Source organism: Eubalaena glacialis, chromosome 8, assembly GCF_028564815.1.
Source record: "Eubalaena glacialis isolate mEubGla1 chromosome 8, mEubGla1.1.hap2.+ XY, whole genome shotgun sequence".
In the NCBI taxonomy this organism is placed as follows: domain Eukaryota; kingdom Metazoa; phylum Chordata; class Mammalia; order Artiodactyla; family Balaenidae; genus Eubalaena; species Eubalaena glacialis.
In genome coordinates this window covers 37,562,707-37,582,461 of record NC_083723.1, presented here as the reverse complement: position 1 = coordinate 37,582,461, position 19,755 = coordinate 37,562,707, and positions in this window count along the sequence as shown.

Sequence of the window (19,755 nt, the reverse complement as noted above, 5' to 3'; positions counted from 1 at the left end):
GTTTTAATTTTTTACATTGGGGTAATGGTTCGAATGTTGTTTGTCCAAGGTGTACACACTCTGGTTCATTTACACATTATATATATCTATTTATGTAGAGATCCTCTTCCCATGTAAATTATTACAGAGTGTTCCATCAACCTCCCTTGCTATATGGTCGGTCTTTTTGATATATGTATATAATATGAATTTGTATACAGATGGTAACGCTAATCTTCATTTATCCATTCCCCCCACCTTTCCTTTTAGGTAAGCATAGTTTTTTTTTTATAAGTCTGTGATTGCCTTTCCCTGTGGAAATATGTTCATTTGTGTCAGTTATTAGATAACGCCTATAAGTGATTTCATAGGATATAGGACTTTTGCTTTCCGACTTCCCTCATGTTCTGTGATTATCTCCAAGATCATCTATGGTGCCTCAAAGAGCAGTGTTTCATGGTTTTCCATGGCTAGTATTCATTGTGTATATGGACCACTTCTTGTTTATCCCTTCATCTGTTGATGGACATTTTGGTTGCTTCACTGTCTTGTCTATTGTGAATAAGGCTGCAGTGCAGCTTTTGCAGCCCGGGTCTTCTTGATTCTGGTCTTCTCAGGTGAGAGGCCCATTGGTGCGCCTGCTGGATTGAATGGTACCTCAATTTTTCCTTTTAAACGCAGCTCCTTTCTGTTCTCATTATTGGCTGTTAACCACTTTACATCTCAGCAGCAGCTAGAGGGTACACAGTTCTCTAAAACCTCTTCAGCATTGATTGTTTGTAGGCTTTTTGCTGATGGTCAGTCGACTGGTGTGAGTTGAAAACTTTTTGTAGATTAGATCGCATGAGTCTAATACTTCCTGAGGTTGAGCTTTTATCCATTTTCCTTTTTTTAAAAAGAGAGTGAGTAAAACTTACCTCCTCATACGATCTTCTTGAAAATGTTGCCTGTTTTGAATTGTTTTATCCATTCCCTACCTCAGCACAGTTTTGAGGGCAGGTGTCCTTTACAGGCCTGAGTCCTTGTGAATGTTAAGTGACCATGAGCTGTGGGTTAAAAGCTGCTCTTGTGGGAATGGGCCACAAGGCGGCAGCATTTCTCCTTTACCAAATCTGGTTACTAGGGCAACAGAGCCTTACTGGAAGTGGTGTTCTAGGTTGTAAATTAGAATGGAATGTGCCAGGAAAAAGCCCTTTAAGTTTATGTCTCATTACTTCTTGTTCCTAGTTTTAAGTTAATTTTTATTTTTTATCACAGCAAACTTGATTACAATGTTTTGTTTGTTCTAGGTGTGCAAGATGTGCTTCTTTCACACATATACATATATCTATTCTTCTTCAGATCCTTTTCCCATGTAGATTATGACACTATGTTGAGTAGTCTTCCCTTGGTATTCCGTAGATCTTTGGTGATTATATATTTCACATGTGTTTGTATCTCTCCGTTAACCTCAATATGGTAGTGTATCCAATCCTCACACCTTTCCATTTGGCGAAGCATAAGTTTTTGTACTGAATCTGTGATTGCCTTTCTCTGTGGAAATATCTTCGTTTGTTTCAATTTTTAGGTAACACCTGTATGTGATATGATAGGATATGTGTCTTTCGCTGTCTCACTTACTACAAGTTGCGTGATTACTTCTAGACTCATCTGTGGTGCTGCAAATGGCATTGTTTCATTTTTTCGCTAGCTCATATTCCATGTGTACATGTAGCAGTTCTTCTTTGTCCACCCATCTGTCGGTGGACTTTTTGGTTACTTCCATATCTTGGCTATTGTAATACTATGCAATGCAGATTTGCCTGCCTGTGTCTTTCCAATTCTGTCTTCTTAGGTTATAGTTCCAGGAATGGGTCTGTTGGATCATATGGTAGCTCAATGTTTACCTTTTAAAGGCACCTCCATTCTGTTCTCTTTAGTGGCTCTTTCCAGGTTACGTCCCACGTAAAGATGAGGGTATGCACTTCTCCACAGCACCTTCAGCATTTATTCTTTGTAGTTTCTTTGCTGATGGTTATTCTGACTGGTTTGAGCTGATACCTCTTTGTGGTTGAATTTGCATGTGTCTCATAATGCGTTGAAATTGAGCTTTAAGACATGTGCTTTTTATTTTTCCAGCTGTGATTAGAGCTTAGTTCTTCAAAGTGTTTACTTGAAGTATGTGTCACCTTTTGAAATATTTTGGCCATTACCTCCCTCAAGACATTTTGAGGGCAGGTTTCATTTACAGCCCTGCAGTACTAGTTCATATGAAGTGACCATTAGCTCAAGCTTTAAACCTGCTTGTGCAGGTAACGGCCAGAGGGTGGCAGCCTTTCTACGTTCAGCATGCTGGTACTAGGGAAACAGACCTACCAGCCAGTGGTGTTCTTCAGTTATAAATTAGAGTGGAATGTGCCCGGAGAAACCCACAGTTGCTGATGTCTCCTTACATTTGTTTGTTTTTTAAATTTAATTTATATTTTTTACTGGAATACTCTTCCGTTGTATACATGGACCACTTCTTCTTGGTGCATTCCTCTGTTGATGGACATTTTTGTTGCTTCCATGTGTTGACTATGGTAAGTATTGCTGGCGTACAGGTTTGCCAGCCTGTGACTTTTTGATTCTCATTTTCTCAGGTGATAGGCTCAGCAGATGGTATGCTTGATTCACTGGTAGCTCAATGTTTACCTTTTCAAAGCACCTCCATTGTGTTTACAGTAATGGTTCTTAGCACGTCCCCCTTAGAGCTCAGGGTACACATTTCTCCACAATCCCTTCAGCATGTATTGTTTGCAGCATTTTTGCTGATGGCCATTCTGACTGCTGTGAGCTGAGAGGTATTTGTAATTTCGGTTTGCATATCTTTAAAAGTTCCTAAACTTTATCATTTTCCCACGCCTTTTTCTTTTCACTTAAAAGAAAAAACCGTGTGTACAATATACCTCTTGAAATTGTCTCCTTCGAAGGTTGCCCTCTTTTGAATTTTTTGGTCGATTTTTGACCCCAGAAATTTTTTGGAGGGCAGGTGTCATTTACAGAACTGCAAGTTGGTGAATATTTAGTGACCTTTCGCAGTGGGTTTAAAGCTGCTGTTGTGGGAAACGGCCACAAGGAGGCAGCATTTCTCCATTCCCCAATCTGGGTACTAGGGCAGCAGAGCCTTTCTGGAAGTCGTTGTCCTAGGTTGTAAATGAGAATGGAATTTGCCAGGAGAAATCCCCATAAGTTCATGTCTCATTACTTCTTCTTGGGTTTTTAGTTTTTTATAATCAGAGTAAAGATTAGAATTTTGTTTGTCCTAGGTGTACACAGTCTGGTTCATTTGTACATTATGTATGTCTATTAATGTACAGATCCTCTTCCCATGTAAACTATTACAGTGTTCCATAGACCTCCCTTTCTATATGTTCGGTCTTTTTGATACATGTATATAATACGTATTTGTATACGTATAGTAACACTATTCTTCATTTATCAATTCCCCCCTCCTTTCCTTTTAGATGAGCATAGTTTGTTTTCTAAGCCCGTGAGTGTCTTTCTCTTCGGAAATATGTTCATTTGTGTCAGTTATTAGATAATGCCATAAGTGATATTATAGGATATAGGTCTTTTGCTTTCCGTCCTACTTCATGTTGTGTGATTATCTCCAGGCTCATGTATGGTGCCTCAAAGAGCAGTGCTTCAATGTTTTCCATGGCTAATATTCCATTGTGGACATGGACCACTTCTTCTTGGTGCATTCCTCTGTTGATGGACGTTTTCGTTGCTTCCAAGTGTTGCCTATGGTAACTATTGCTGGAGTGCACGATTGCCAGCCTGTGACTTTTGGATTTTCATTTTCTCAGGTGATACACCCAGCAGTGGGTATGATTGATTGACTGGTATGGTAGCTCAATGTTACCTTTTCAAGGCACCTCAATTGTGCTTTCATTAGTGGCTCTTACCACGTCCCCCTGAGAATCGAGGGTACTCATTTCTCCACAATCACGTCAGCATTTATTGTTTGCAGCATTTTTGTCGAGGGCCATTCTGACTGGTGTGGGCTGATAGGTTTTTGTAATTTGGGTTTACATGTCTCTAAAAATTCCTAAAATTCATCATTTTTCCACGCCTTTTTCTTTTGTGTTAAAAGAAAAAAGAAAAAAAAAGTGTGAGTACAATCTACCTCTTCAAATTGTCTTTTTGGAAGGTTGCACTCTTGAATTTTTTGGTCGATTTTCGACCTCAGTATTTTTTGGAGGGCAGGTGTCATTTACAGAACTGAATTGGTGAATATTTAGTGACCTTTTGCAGTGGGTTTAAAGCTGCTGTTGTGGGAAACGGCCACAAGGAGGCAGCATTTCTCCATTCCCAAATCTGGGTACTAGGGCAGCAGAGCCGTTCTGGAAGTCGTTTACCTGGGTTGTAAATTTGAATGGAATGTGCCAGGAAAACCACCCATAAGTTTATGTCTCATTACTTCTAGTTCGTTGTTTTAATTTTTTACATTGGGGTAATGGTTCGAATGTTGTTTGTCCAAGGTGTACACACTCTGGTTCATTTACACATTATATATATCTATTTATGTAGAGATCCTCTTCCCATGTAAATTATTACAGAGTGTTCCATCAACCTCCCTTGCTATATGGTCGGTCTTTTTGATATATGTATATAATATGAATTTGTATACAGATGGTAACGCTAATCTTCATTTATCCATTCCCCCCACCTTTCCTTTTAGGTAAGCATAGTTTTTTTTTATAAGTCTGTGATTGCCTTTCCCTGTGGAAATATGTTCATTTGTGTCAGTTATTAGATAACGCCTATAAGTGATTTCATAGGATATAGGACTTTTGCTTTCCGACTTCCCTCATGTTCTGTGATTATCTCCAAGATCATCTATGGTGCCTCAAAGAGCAGTGTTTCATTGTTTTCCATGGCTAGTATTCATTGTGTATATGGACCACTTCTTGTTTATCCCTTCATCTGTTGATGGACATTTTGGTTGCTTCACTGTCTTGTCTATTGTGAATAAGGCTGCAGTGCAGCTTTTGCAGCCCGGGTCTTCTTGATTCTGGTCTTCTCAGGTGAGAGGCCCATTGGTGCGCCTGCTGGATTGAATGGTACCTCAATTTTTCCTTTTAAACGCAGCTCCTTTCTGTTCTCATTATTGGCTGTTAACCACTTTACATCTCAGCAGCAGCTAGAGGGTACACAGTTCTCTAAAACCTCTTCAGCATTGATTGTTTGTAGGCTTTTTGCTGATGGTCAGTCGACTGGTGTGAGTTGAAAACTTTTTGTAGATTAGATCGCATGAGTCTAATACTTCCTGAGGTTGAGCTTTTATCCATTTTCCTTTTTTTAAAAAGAGAGTGAGTAAAACTTACCTCTTCATACTATCTTCTTGAAAATGTTGCCTGTTTTGAATTGTTTTATCCATTCCCTACCTCAGCACAATTTTGAGGGCAGGTGTCCTTTACAGCCCTGAGTCCTTGTGAATGTTAAGTGACCATTAGCTGTGGGTTAAAAGCTGCTCTTGCGGGAATGGGCCACAAGGCGGCAGCATTTCTCCTTTACCAAATCTGGTTACTAGGGCAACAGAGCCTTACTGGAAGTGGTGTTCTAGGTTGTAAATTAGAATGGAATGTGCCAGGAAAAAGCCCTTTAAGTTTATGTCTCATTACTTCTTGTTCGTAGTTTTAAGTTAATTTTTATTTTTTATCACAGCAAACTTGATTACAATGTTTTGTTTGTTCTGGGTGTGCAAGATGTGCTTCTTTCACACATATACATATATCTATTCTTCTTCAGATCCTTTTCCCATGTAGGTTATGACACAATGTTGAGTAGTCTTCCCTTGGTATTCCGTAAATCTTTGGTGATTATATATTTCACATGTGTTGGTATCTCTCCGTTAACCTCAATATGGTAGTGTATCCAATCCTCACACCTTTCCATTTGGTGAAGCATAAGTTTTTGTTCTGAATCTGTGATTGCCTTTCTCTGTGGAAGTATCTTCGTTTGTTTCAATTTTTAGGTAACACCTGTATGTGATATGATAGGATATGTGTCTTTCACTGACTCACTTACTACAAGTTGCGTGATTACTTCTAGACTCATCTGTGGTGCTGCAAATGGCATTGTTTCATTTTTTCGCTAGCTCATATTCCATGTGTACATGTAGCAGTTCTTCTTTGTCCACCCATCTGTCGGTGGACTTTTTGGTTACTTCCATATCTTGGCTATTGTAATACTATGCAATGCAGATTTGCCTGCCTGTGTCTTTCCAATTCTGTCTTCTTAGGTTATAGTTCCAGGAATGGGTCTGTTGGATCATATGGTAGCTCAATGTTTACCTTTTAAAGGCACCTCCATTCTGTTCTCTTTAGTGGCTCTTTCCAGGTTACGTCCCATGTAAAGTTGAGGGTATGCACTTCTCCCCAGCACCTTCAGCATTTATTTTTTGTACTTTTTTGCTGATGGTTTTTCTGACTGGTGTGAGCTGATACCTCTTTGTGGTTGAATTTGCATGTGTCTCATAATGCGTTGAAATTGAGCTTTAAGACATGTGCTTTTTATTTTTCCAGCTGTGATTAGAGCTTAGTTCTTCAAAGTGTTTACTTGAAGTATGTGTCACCTTTTGAAATATTTTGGCCATTACCTCCCTCAAGACATTTTGAGGGCAGGTTTCATTTACAGCCCTGCAGTACTAGTTCATATGAAGTGACCATTAGCTCAAGCTTTAAACCTGCTTGTGCAGGTAACGGCCAGAGGGTGGCAGCCTTTCTACGTTCAGCATGCTGGTACTAGGGAAACAGACCTACCAGCCAGTGGTGCTCTTCGGTTATAAATTAGAGTGGAATGTGCCCGGAGAAACCCACAGTTGCTGATGTCTCCTTACATTTGTTTGTTTTTTAAATTTAATTTATATTTTTTACTGGAATACTCTTCCGTTGTATACATGGACCACTTCTTCTTGGTGCATTCCTCTGTTGATGGACATTTTTGTTGCTTCCATGTGTTGACTATGGTAAGTATTGCTGGCGTACAGGTTTGCCAGCCTGTGACTTTTTGATTCTCATTTTCTCAGGTGATAGGCTCAGCAGATGGTATGCTTGATTCACTGGTAGCTCAATGTTTACCTTTTCAAAGCACCTCCATTGTGTTTACAGTAATGGTTCTTACCACGTCCCCCTTAGAACTCAGGGTACACATTTCTCCACAATCCCTTCAGCATGTATTGTTTGCAGCATTTTTGCTGATGGCCATTCTGACTGCTGTGAGCTGAGAGGTATTTGTAATTTCGGTTTGCATATCTTTAATAGTTCCTAAACTTTATCATTTTCCCACGCCTTTTTCTTTTCACTTAAAAGAAAAAACCGTGTGTACAATATACCTCTTGAAATTGTCTCCTTCGAAGGTTGCCCTCTTTTGAATTTTTTGGTCGATTTTTGACCCCAGAAATTTTTTGGAGGGCAGGTGTCATTTACAGAACTGCAAGTTGGTGAATATTTAGTGACCTTTCGCAGTGGGTTTAAAGCTGCTGTTGTGGGAAACGGCCACAAGGAGGCAGCATTTCTCCATTCCCCAATCTGGGTACTAGGGCAGCAGAGCCTTTCTGGAAGTCGTTGTCCTAGGTTGTAAATGAGAATGGAATTTGCCAGGAGAAATCCCCATAAGTTCATGTCTCATTACTTCTTCTTGGGTTTTTAGTTTTTTATAATCAGAGTAAAGATTAGAATTTTGTTTGTCCTAGGTGTACACAGTCTGGTTCATTTGTACATTATGTATGTCTATTAATGTACAGATCCTCTTCCCATGTAAACTATTACAGTGTTCCATAGACCTCCCTTTCTATATGTTCAGTCTTTTTGATACATGTATATAATACGTATTTGTATACGTATAGTAACACTATTCTTCATTTATCAATTCCCCCCTCCTTTCCTTTTAGATGAGCATAGTTTGTTTTCTAAGCCCGTGAGTGTCTTTCTCTTCGGAAATATGTTCATTTGTGTCAGTTATTAGATAATGCCATAAGTGATATTATAGGATATAGGTCTTTTTCTTTCTGTCCTACTTCATGTTGTGTGATTATCTCCAGGCTCATGTATGGTGCCTCAAAGAGCAGTGCTTCAATGTTTTCCATGGCTAATATTCCATTGTGGACATGGACCACTTCTTCTTGGTGCATTCCTCTGTTGATGGACGTTTTCGTTGCTTCCAAGTGTTGCCTATGGTAACTATTGCTGGAGTGCACGATTGCCAGCCTGTGACTTTTGGATTTTCATTTTCTCAGGTGATACACCCAGCAGTGGGTATGATTGATTGACTGGTATGGTAGCTCAATGTTACCTTTTCAAGGCACCTCAATTGTGCTTTCATTAGTGGCTCTTACCACGTCCCCCTTAGAATCGAGGGTACTCATTTCTCCACAATCCCGTCAGCATTTATTGTTTGCAGCATTTTTGTCGAGGGCCATTCTGACTGGTGTGAGCTGATAGGTTTTTGTAATTTGGGTTGACATGTCTTTAAAAATTCCTAAAATTCATCATTTTTCCACGCCTTTTTCTTTTGTGTTAAAAGAAAAAAGAAAAAAAAGTGTGAGTACAATCTACCTCTTCAAATTGTCTTTTTGGAAGGTTGCACTCTTGAATTTTTTTGGTCGATTTTCGACCTCAGTATTTTTTGGAGGGCAGGTGACATTTACAGAACTGAATTGGTGAATATTTAGTGACCTTTTGCAGTGGGTTTAAAGCTGCTGTTGTGGGAAACGGCCACAAGGAGGCAGCATTTCTTCATTCCCCAATCTGGGTACTAGGGCAGCAGAGCCGTTCTGGAAGTCGTTTACCTAGGTTGTAAATTTGAATGGAATGTGCCAGGAAAACCACCCACAAGTTTATATCTCATTACTTCTAGTTCGTTGTTTTAATTTTTTACATTGGGGTAATGGTTCGAATGTTGTTTGTCCAAGGTGTACACACTCTGGTTCATTTACACATTATATATATCTATTTATGTAGAGATCCTCTTCCCATGTAAATTATTACAGAGTGTTCCATCAACCTCCCTTGCTATATGGTCGGTCTTTTTGATATATGTATATAATATGAATTTGTATACAGATGGTAACGCTAATCTTGATTTATCCATTCCCCCCACCTTACCTTTTAGGTAAGCATAGTTTTTTTTTTTATAAGTCTTTGATTGCCTTTCCCTGTGGAAATATGTTCATTTGTGTCAGTTATTAGATAACGCCTATAAGTGATTTCATAGGATATAGGACTTTTGCTTTCCGACTTCCCTCATATTCTGTGATTATCTCCAAGATCATCTATGGTGCCTCAAAGAGCAGTGTTTCATGGTTTTCCATGGCTAGTATTCATTGTGTACATGGACCACTTCTTGTTTATCCCTTCATCTGTTGATGGACATTTTCGTTGCTTCACTGTCTTGTCTATTGTGAATAAGGCTGCAGTGCAGCTTTTGCAGCCCGGGTCTTCTTGATTCTGGTCTTCTCAGGTGAGAGGCCCATTGGTGCGCCTGCTGGATTGAATGGTACCTCAATTTCTCCTTTTAAACGCAGCTCCTTTCTGTTCTCATTATTGGCTGTTAACCACTTTACATCTCACCAGCAGCTAGAGGGTACAGAGTTCTCTAAAACCTCTTCAGCATTGATTGTTTGTAGGCTTTTTGCTGATGGTCAGTCGACTGGTGTGAGTTGAAAACTCTTTGTAGATTAGATTGCATGAGTCTAATACTTCCTGAGGTTGAGCTTTTATTCATTTTCCTCTTTTTAAAAAGAGAATGAGTAAAACTTACCTCTTCATACTATCTTCTTGAAAATGTTGCCTGTTTTGAATTGTTTTATCCATTCCCTACCTCAGCACAATTTTGAGGGCAGGTGTCCTTTACAGCCCTGAGTCCTTGTGAATGTTAAGTGACCATTAGCTGTGGGTTAAAAGCTGCTCTTGCGGGAATGGGCCACAAGGCGGCAGCATTTCTCCTTTACCAAATCTGGTTACTAGGGCAACAGAGCCTTACTGGAAGTGGTGTTCTAGGTTGTAAATTAGAATGGAATGTGCCAGGAAAAAGCCCTTTAAGTTTATGTCTCATTACTTCTTGTTCGTAGTTTTAACTTAATTTTTATTTTTTATCACAGCAAACTTGATTACAATGTTTTGTTTGTTCTGGGTGTGCAAGATGTGCTTCTTTCACACATATACATATATCTATTCTTCTTCAGATCCTTTTCCCATGTAGGTTATGACACAATGTTGAGTAGTCTTCCCTTGGTATTCCGTAGATCTTTGGTGATTATATATTTCACATGTGTTTGTATCTCTCCGTTAACCTCAATATGGTAGTGTATCCAATCCTCACACCTTTCCATTTGGCGAAGCATAAGTTTTTGTACTGAATCTGTGATTGCCTTTCTCTGTGGAAGTATCTTCGTTTGTTTCAATTTTTAGGTAAACCTGTATGTGATATGATAGGATATGTGTCTTTCACTGACTCACTTACTACAAGTTGCGTGATTACTTCTAGACTCATCTGTGGTGCTGCAAATGGCATTGTTTCATTTTTTCGCTAGCTCATATTCCATGTGTACATGTAGCAGTTCTTCTTTGGCCACCCATCTGTCGGTGGACTTTTTGGTTACTTCCATATCTTGGCTATTGTAATACTATGCAATGCAGATTTGCCTGCCTGTGTCTTTCCAATTCTGTCTTCTTAGGTTATAGTTCCAGGAATGGGTCTGTTGGATCATATGGTAGCTCAACGTTTACCTTTTAAAGGCACCTCCATTCTGTTCTCTTTATTGGCTCTTTCCAGGTTATGTCCCACGTAAAGTTGAGGGTATGCACTTCTCCACAGCACCTTCAGCATTTATTCTTTGTAGTTTTTTTGCTGATGGTTATTCTGACTGGTGTGAGCTGATACCTCTTTGTGGTTGAATTTGCATGTGTCTCATAATGCGTTGAAATTGAGCTTTAAGACATGTGCTTTTTATTTTTCCAGCTGTGATTAGAGCTTAGTTCTTCAAAGTGTTTACTTGAAGTATGTGTCACCTTTTGAAATATTTTGGCCATTACCTCCCTCAAGACATTTTGAGGGCAGGTTTCATTTACAGCCCTGCAGTACTAGTTCATATGAAGTGACCATTAGCTCAAGCTTTAAACCTGCTTTTGCAGGTAACGGCCAGAGGGCGGCAGCCTTTCTACCTTCCCCACGCTGGTACTAGGGAAACAGACCTACCAGCCAGTGGTGTTCTTCGGTTATTAATTAGAGTGGAATGTGCCCGGAGAAACCCACAGTTGCTGATGTCTCCTTACATTTGTTTGTTTTTTAAATTTAATTTATATTTTTTACTGGAGTACTATTCCGTTGTATACATGGACCACTTCTTCTTGGTGCATTCCTCTGTTGATGGACATTTTTGTTGCTTCCATGTGTTGACTATGGTAAGTATTGCTGGCGTACAGGTTTGCCAGCCTGTGACTTTTTGATTCTCATTTTCTCAGGTGATAGGCTCAGCAGATGGTATGCTTGATTCACTGGTAGCTCAATGTTTAGCTTTTCAAAGCACCTCCATTGTGTTTACAGTAATGGTTCTTACCACGTCCCCCTTAGAGCTCAGGGTACACATTTCTCCACAATCCCTTCAGCATGTATTGTTTGCAGCATTTTTGCTGATGGCCATTCTGACTGCTGTGAGCTGATAGGTATTTGTAATTTCCGTTTGCATATCTTTAAAGATTCCTAAACTTTATCATTTTCCCACGCCTTTTTCTTTTCACTTAAAAGAAAAAACCGTGTGTACAATATACCTCTTGAAATTGTCTTCTTCGAAGGTTGCCCTCTTTTCAATTTTTTCGTCGATTTTTGACCCCAGAAATTTATTGGAGGGCAGGTGTCATTTACAGAACTGCAAGTTGGTGAATATTTAGTGACCTTTCGCAGTGGGTTTAAAGCTGCTGTTGTGGGAAACGGCCACAAGGAGGCAGCATTTCTCCATTCCCCAATCTGGGTACTAGGGCAGCAGAGCCTTTCTGGAAGTCGTTGTCCTAGGTTGTAAATGAGAATGGAATTTGCCAGGAGAAATCCCCATAAGTTTATGTCTCATTACTTCTTCTTGGGTTTTTACATTTTTTTAATCAGAGTAAAGATTAGAATATTGTTTTTCCTAGGTGTACACAATCTGGTTCATTTGTGCATTACCTACGTCTATTAATGTACAGATCCTCTTCCCATGTAAAATATTACAGTGTTCCATAGACCTCCGTTGCTATATGTTTGGTCTTTTTGATACATGTATATAATATGTATTTGTATACTTATAGTAACACTATTCTTCATTTATCAATTCCCCCCTCCTTTCCTTTTAGATGAGCATAGTTTGTTTTCTAAGCCCGTGAGTGTCTTTCTCTTTGGAAATATGTTCATTTGTGTCAGTTATTACATAATGCCATAAGTGATATTATAGGATATAGGTCTTTTGCTTTCCGTCCTACTTCATTTTTTGTGATTATCTCCAGGCTCATGTATGGTGCCTCAAAGAGCAGTGCTTCAATGTTTTCCATGGCTAATATTCCATTGTGGACATGGACCACTTCTTCTTGGTGCATTCCTCTGTTGATGGACGTTTTCGTTGCTTCCAAGTGTTGCCTATGGTAACTATTGCTGGAGTGCAGGATTGCCAGCCTGTGACTTTTGGATTTTCATTTTCTCAGGTGATACACCCAGCAGTGGGTATGATTGATTGACTGGTATGGTAGCTCAATGTTACCTTTTCAAGGCACCTCAATTGTGCTTTCATTAGTGGCTCTTACCACGTCCCCCTTAGAATCGAGGGTACTCATTTCTCCACAATCACGTCAGCATTTATTGTTTGCAGCATTTTTGTCGAGGGCCATTCTGACTGGTGTGAGCTGATAGGTTTTTGTAATTTGGGTTGACATGTCTTTAAAAATTCCTAAAATTCATCATTTTTCCACGCCTTTTTCTTTTGTGTTAAAAGAAAAAAGAAAAAAAAAGTGTGAGTACAATCTACCTCTTCAAATTGTCTTTTTGAAAGGTTGCACTCTTGAATTTTTTGGTCGATTTCCGACCTCAGTATTTTTTAGAGAGCAGGTGACATTTACAGAACTGAATTGGTGAATATTTAGTGACCTTTTGCAGTGGGTTTAAAGCTGCTGTTGTGGGAAACGGCCACAAGGAGGCAGCATTTCTCCATTCCCCAATCTGGATACTAGGGCAGCAGAGCCGTTCTGGAAGTCGTTTACCTAGGTTGTAGATTTGAATGGAATGTGCCAGGAAAACCACCCACAAGTTTATGTCTCATTACTTCTAGTTCGTTGTTTTAATTTTTTACATTGGGGTAATGGTTCGAATGTTGTTTGTCCAAGGTGTACACACTCTGGTTCATTTACACATTATATATATCTATTTATGTAGAGATCCTCTTCCCATGTAAATTATTACAGAGTGTTCCATCAACCTCCCTTGCTATATGGTCGGTCTTTTTGATATATGTATATAATATGAATTTGTATACAGATGGTAACGCTAATCTTCATTTATCCATTCCCCCCACCTTTCCTTTTAGGTAAGCATAGTTTTTTTTTTATAAGTCTGTGATTGCCTTTCCCTGTGGAAATATGTTCATTTGTGTCAGTTATTAGATAACGCCTATAAGTGATTTCATAGGATATAGGACTTTTGCTTTCCGACTTCCCTCATGTTCTGTGATTATCTCCAAGATCATCTATGGTGCCTCAAAGAGCAGTGTTTCATGGTTTTCCATGGCTAGTATTCATTGTGTACATGGACCACTTCTTCTTTATCCCTTCATCCGTTGATGGACATTTTGGTTGCTTCACTGTCTTGTCTATTGTGAATAAGGCTGCAGTGCAGCTTTTGCAGCCCGGGTCTTCTTGATTCTGGTCTTCTCAGGTGAGAGGCCCATTGGTGCGCCTGCTGGATTGAATGGTACCTCAATTTCTCCTTTTAAACGCAGCTCCTTTCTGTTCTCATTATTGGCTGTTAACCACTTTACATCTCACCAGCAGCTAGAGGGTACACAGTTCTCTAAAACCTCTTCAACATTGATTGTTTGTAGGCTTTTTGCTGATGGTCACTCGACTGGTGTGAGTTAAAAACTTTTTGTAGATTAGATTGCATGAGTCTAATACTTCCTGAGGTTGAGCTTTTATCCATTTTCCTTTTTCTAAAAAGAGAGTGAGTAAAACTTACCTCTTCATACTATCTTCTTGAAAATGTTTAATGTTTTGAATTGTTTTATCCATTCCCTACCTCAGCACAATTTTGAGGGCAGGTGTCCTTTACAGCCCTGAGTCCTTGTGAATGTTAAGTGACCATTAGCTGTGGGTTAAAAGCTGCTCTTGCGGGAATGGGCCACAAGGCGGCAGCATTTCTCCTTTACCAAATCTGGTTACTAGAGCAACAGAGCCTTACTGGAAGTGGTGTTCTAGGTTGTAAATTAGAATGGAATGTGCCAGGAAAAAGCCCTTTATGTTTATGTCTCATTACTTCTTGTTCGTAGTTTTAACTTAATTTTTATTTTTTATCACAGCAAACTTGATTACAATGTTTTGTTTGTTTTAGGTGTGCAAGATGTGCTTCTTTCACACATATACATATATCTATTCTTCTTCAGATCCTTTTCCCATGTAGGTTATGACACAATGTTGAGTAGTCTTCCCTTGGTATTCCGTAGATCTTCGGTGATTATATATTTCACATGTGTTTGTATCTCTCCGTTAACCTCAATATGGTAGTGTATCCAATCCTCACACCTTTCCATTTGGCAAAGCATAAGTTTTTGTACTGAATCTGTGATTGCCTTTCTCTGTGGAAATATCTTCGTTTGTTTCAATTTTCAGGTAACACCTGTATGTGATATGATAGGATATGTGTCTTTCACTGACTCACTTACTACAAGTTGCGTGATTACTTCTAGACTCATCTGTGGTGCTGCAAATGGCATTGTTTCATTTTTTCGCTAGCTCATATTCCATGTGTACATGTAGCAGTTCTTCTTTGTCCACCCATCTGTCGGTGGACTTTTTGGTTACTTCCATATCTTGGCTATTGTAATACTATGCAATGCAGATTTGCCTGCCTGTGTCTTTCCAATTCTGTCTTCTTAGGTTATAGTTCCAGGAATGGGTCTGTTGGATCATATGGTAGCTCAATGTTTACCTTTTAAAGGCACCTCCATTCTGTTCTCTTTAGTGGCTCTTTCCAGGTTACGTCCCACGTAAAGTTGAGGGTATGCACTTCTCCACAGCACCTTCAGCATTTATTCTTTGTAGTTTTTTTGCTGATGGTTATTCTGACTGGTTTGAGCTGATACCTCTTTGTGGTTGAATTTGCATGTGTCTCATAATGCATTGAAATTGAGCTTTAAGACATGTGCTTTTTATTTTTCCAGCTGTGATTAGAGCTTAGTTCTTCAAAGTGTTTACTTGAACTATGTGTCACCTTTTGAAATATTTTGGCCATTACCTCCCTCAAGACATTTTGAGGGCAGGTTTCATTTACAGCCCTGCAGTACTAGTTCATATGAAGTGACCATTAACTCAAGCTTTAAACCTGCTTTTGCAGGTAACGGCCAGAGGGCGGCAGCCTTTCTACGTTCCCCACGCTGGTACTAGGGAAACAGACCTACCAGCCAGTGGTGTTCTTCGGTTTTAAATTAGAGTGGAATGTGCCCGGAGAAACCCACAGTTGCTGATGTCTCCTTACATTTGTTTGTTTTTTAAATTTAATTTACATTTTTTACTGGAGTACTATTCCGTTGTATACATGGACCACTTCTTCTTGGTGCATTCCTCTGTTGATGGACATTTTTGTTGCTTCCATGTGTTGACTATGGTAAGTATTGCTGGCGTACAGGTTTGCCAGCCTGTGACTTTTTGATTCTCATTTTCTCAGGTGATAGGCTCAGCAGATGGTATGCTTGATTCACTGGTAGCTCAATGTTTACCTTTTCAAAGCACCTCCATTGTGTTTACAGTAATGGTTCTTACCACGTCCCCCTTAGAGCTCAGGGTACACATTTCTCCACAATCCCTTCAGCATGTATTGTTTGCAGCATTTTTGCTGATGGCCATTCTGACTGCTGTGAGCTGATAGGTATTTGTAATTTCGGTTTGCCTATCTTTAAAAATTCCTAAACTTTATCATTTTCCCACGCCTTTTTCTTTTCACTTAAAAGAAAAACCGTGTGTACAATATACCTCTTGAAATTGTCTTCTTCGAAGGTTGCCCTCTTTTCAATTTTTTCGTCGATTTTTGACCCCAGAAATTTATTGGAGGGCAGGTGTCATTTACAAAACTGCAAGTTGGTGAATATTTAGTGACCTTTCGCAGTGGGTTTAAAGCTGCTGTTGTGGGAAACGGCCACAAGGAGGCAGCATTTCTCCATTCCCCAATCTGGGTACTAGGGCAGCAGAGCCTTTCTGGAAGTCGTTGTCCTAGGTTGTAAATGAGAATGGAATTTGCCAGGAGAAATCCCCATAAGTTTATGTCTCATTACTTCTTCTTGGGTTTTTACATTTTTTTAATCAGAGTAAAGATTAGAATATTGTTTTTCCTAGGTGTACACAATCGGGTTCATTTGTACATTATCTACGTCTATTAATGTACAGATCCTCTTCCCATGTAAAATATTACAGTGTTCCATAGACCTCCCTTGCTATATGTTCGGTCTTTTTGATACATGTATATAATATGTATTTGTATACGTATAGTAACACTATTCTTCATTTATCAATTCCCCCCTCCTTTCCTTTTAGATGAGCATACTTTGTTTTCTAAGCCCGTGAGTGTCTTTCTCTTTGGAAATATGTTCATTTGTGTCAGTTATTAGATAATGCCATAAGTGATATTATAGGATATAGGTCTTTTGCTTTCCGTCCTACTTCATGTTTTGTGATTATCTCCAGGCTCATGTATGGTGCCTCAAAGAGCAGTGCTTCAATGTTTTCCATGGCTAATATTCCATTGTGGACATGGACCACTTCTTCTTGGTGCATTCCTCTGTTGATGGACGTTTTCGTTGCTTCCAAGTGTTGCCTATGGTAACTATTGCTGGAGTGCAGGATTGCCAGCCTGTGACTTTTGGATTTTCATATTCTCAGGTGATACAAACAGCAGTGGGTATGATTGATTGACTGGTATGGTAGCTCAATGTGACCTTTTCAAGGCACCTCAATTGTGCTTTCATTAGTGGCTCTTACCACGTCCCCCTGAGAATCGAGGGTACTCATTTCTCCACAATCACGTCAGCATTTATTGTTTGCAGCATTTTTGTCGAGGGCCATTCTGACTGGTGTGAGCTGATAGGTTTTTGTAATTTGGGTTGACATGTCTTTAAAAATTCCTAAAATTCATCATTTTCCCACGCCTTTTTCTTTTGTGTTAAAAGAAAAAAGAAAAAAAAAGTGTGAGTACAATCTACCTCTTCAAATTTACTTTTTGGAAGGTTGCACTCTTGAATTTTTTGGTCGATTTTCGACCTCAGTATTTTTTGGAGGGCAGGTGACATTTACAGAACTGAATTGGTGAATATTTAGTGACCTTTTGCAGTGGGTTTAAAGCTGCTGTTGTGGGAAACGGCCACAAGGAGGCAGCATTTCTCCATTCCCAAATCTGGGTACTAGGGCAGCAGAGCCGTTCTGGAAGTCGTTTACCTGGGTTGTAAATTTGAATGGAATGTGCCAGGAAAACCACCCATAAGTTTATGTCTCATTACTTCTAGTTCGTTGTTTTAATTTTTTACATTGGGGTAATGGTTCGAATGTTGTTTGTCCAAGGTGTACACACTCTGGTTCATTTACACATTATATATATCTATTTATGTAGAGATCCTCTTCCCATGTAAATTATTACAGAGTGTTCCATCAACCTCCCTTGCTATATGGTCGGTCTTTTTGATATATGTATATAATATGAATTTGTATACAGATGGTAACGCTAATCTTCATTTATCCATTCCCCCCACGTTTCCTTTTAGGTAAGCATAGTTTTTTTTTATAAGTCTGTGATTGCCTTTCCCTGTGGAAATATGTTCATTTGTGTCAGTTATTAGATAACGCCTATAAGTGATTTCATAGGATATAGGACTTTTGCTTTCCGACTTCCCTCATGTTCTGTGATTATCTCCAAGATCATCTATGGTGCCTCAAAGAGCAGTGTTTCATGGTTTTCCATGGCTAGTATTCATTGTGTACATGGACCACTTCTTGTTTATCCCTTCATCCGTTGATGGACATTTTGGTTGCTTCACTGTCTTGTCTATTGTGAATAAGGCTGCAGTGCAGCTTTTGCAGCCCGGGTCTTCTTGATTCTGGTCTTCTCAGGTGAGAGGCCCATTGGTGCGCCTGCTGGATTGAATGGTACCTCAATTTCTCCTTTTAAACGCAGCTCCTTTCTGTTCTCATTATTGGCTGTTAACCACTTTACATCTCACCAGCAGCTAGAGGGTACACAGTTCTCTAAAACCTCTTCAACATTGATTGTTTGTAGGCTTTTTGCTGATGGTCACTCGACTGGTGTGAGTTAAAAACTTTTTGTAGATTAGATTGCATGAGTCTAATACTTCCTGAGGTTGAGCTTTTATCCATTTTCCTTTTTCTAAAAAGAGAGTGAGTAAAACTTACCTCTTCATACTATCTTCTTGAAAATGTTTAATGTTTTGAATTGTTTTATCCATTCCCTACCTCAGCACAATTTTGAGGGCAGGTGTCCTTTACAGCCCTGAGTCCTTGTGAATGTTAAGTGACCATTAGCTGTGGGTTAAAAGCTGCTCTTGCGGGAATGGGCCACAAGGCGGCAGCATTTCTCCTTTACCAAATCTGGTTACTAGGACAACAGAGCCTTACTGGAAGTGGTGTTCTAGGTTGTAAATTAGAATGGAATGTGCCAGGAAAAAGCCCTTTAAGTTTATGTCTCATTACTTCTTGTTCGTAGTTTTAACTTAATTTTTATTTTTTATCACAGCAAACTTGATTACAATGTTTTGTTTGTTCTAGGTGTGCAAGATGTGCTTCTTTCACACATATACATATATCTATTCTTCTTCAGATCCTTTTCCCATGTAGGTTATGACACAATGTTGAGTAGTCTTCCCTTGGTATTCCGTAGATCTTTGGTGATTATATATTTCACATGTGTTGGTATCTCTCCGTTAACCTCAATATGGTAGTGTATCCAATCCTCACACCTTTCCATTTGGCGAAGCATAAGTTTTTGTACTGAATCTGTGATTGCCTTTCTCTGTGGAAATATCTTCGTTTGTTTCAATTTTTAGGTAACACCTGTATGTGATATGATAGGATATGTGTCTTTCGCTGTCTCACTTACTACAAGTTGCGTGATTACTTCTAGACTCATCTGTGGTGCTGCAAATGGCATTGTTTCATTTTTTCGCTAGCTCATATTCCATGTGTACATGTAGCAGTTCTTCTTTATCCACCCATCTGTCGGTGGACTTTTTGGTTACTTCCATATCTTGGCTATTGTAATACTATGCAATGCAGATTTGCCTGCCTGTGTCTTTCCAATTCTGTCTTCTTAGGTTATAGTTCCAGGAATGGGTCTGTTGGATCATATGGTAGCTCAATGTTTACCTTTTAAAGGCACCTCCATTCTGTTCTCTTTAGTGGCTCTTTCCAGGTTACGTCCCACGTAAAGTTGAGGGTATGCACTTCTCCACAGCACCTTCAGCATTTATTCTTTGTAGTTTTTTTGCTGATGGTTATTCTGACTGGTTTGAGCTGATAC